Source organism: Mus pahari, chromosome 5 (genome assembly GCF_900095145.1).
Source record: "Mus pahari chromosome 5, PAHARI_EIJ_v1.1, whole genome shotgun sequence".
Lineage (NCBI taxonomy): Eukaryota > Metazoa > Chordata > Mammalia > Rodentia > Muridae > Mus > Mus pahari.
Genome location: NC_034594.1, coordinates 71,345,606 through 71,346,655, shown reverse-complemented (window position 1 = coordinate 71,346,655; position 1,050 = coordinate 71,345,606).

The following is a 1,050-nucleotide window of genomic DNA, read 5'->3' as shown; positions in this document are numbered from 1 at the left end:
AGATACCTGCTGCCTCCGCATCCCCAGCAATCCTAACACAGCAAGTACTTGACAGATGATCCCATGAGTAAGTGCTTATGATGTTCCGGCGTAAAACTTCTCCCCAGACTGACATACTATAATTGGCAGAGATTTCATACATACATAGAGGAAATCCTACACACAGAGTAAGTCAGCTTGGTAATAAGAAAATAAAGTAAGAGAATATTAATTTAGTCTGAATGTTTGTACCAACATGATCTAAGAATTACTAGAGAAGTAGTTTTCAAAATCCAATGCCTTCTTATTTGCAGATGTGTAGCACACATTGCTCAGGCAGATTAAGGTTCAAACTTCTTTACCACATACTATCAGTGTTACATTGAATTATTTTATCTTTCATAACATTATTTCCTTTTCCTTTTATATGCTTGTATTTCCTTTTTATATATAGGTAAATTAATTAATCCCAACTGCATAGGTTGATGTGTTAATGAGATAAAACATAGCTAGCTGCACAAATCAGATACATGTATGTAGTAGACACAGAAGTATATACTAAAGCATACCACATGAGCAGCTTCCCCTTAGTTCCTCAGTTTTCCATGTGCTGATAAGGCAGTCTGGGTCTCTCATATTTATAGAGCCAACTACAATTGCAGCAATAAATGATTTATTATATGTACATTACTATAATTAATAAAAGTAATTTTATAAATAAATTTGCTTTAAATCAATTTTCAAGATGATACATTTTATTTTTTATTGGAAAATATTTTACCTTTACCCTTCAGTGCATAAAATAATTTTTTTATTTTTTTATTATTATTTTTCTTTATTTACATTTCAAATGCTATCCCGAAAGTTCCCTATATCCCCCCTGCCCCCGCTCGCCTACCCACCCACTCCCACTACTTGGCCCTGGCCTTCCCCTATGCTGGGTCATATAAAGTTTACAAGACCAAGGGGCCTCTCTTCCCAGTGATGGCCAACTAGGCCATCTTCTGCTACATATGCAGCTAGAGACTCGAGCTCAGGGGGTACTGGTTAGTTCATATTGTTGTTGCACCT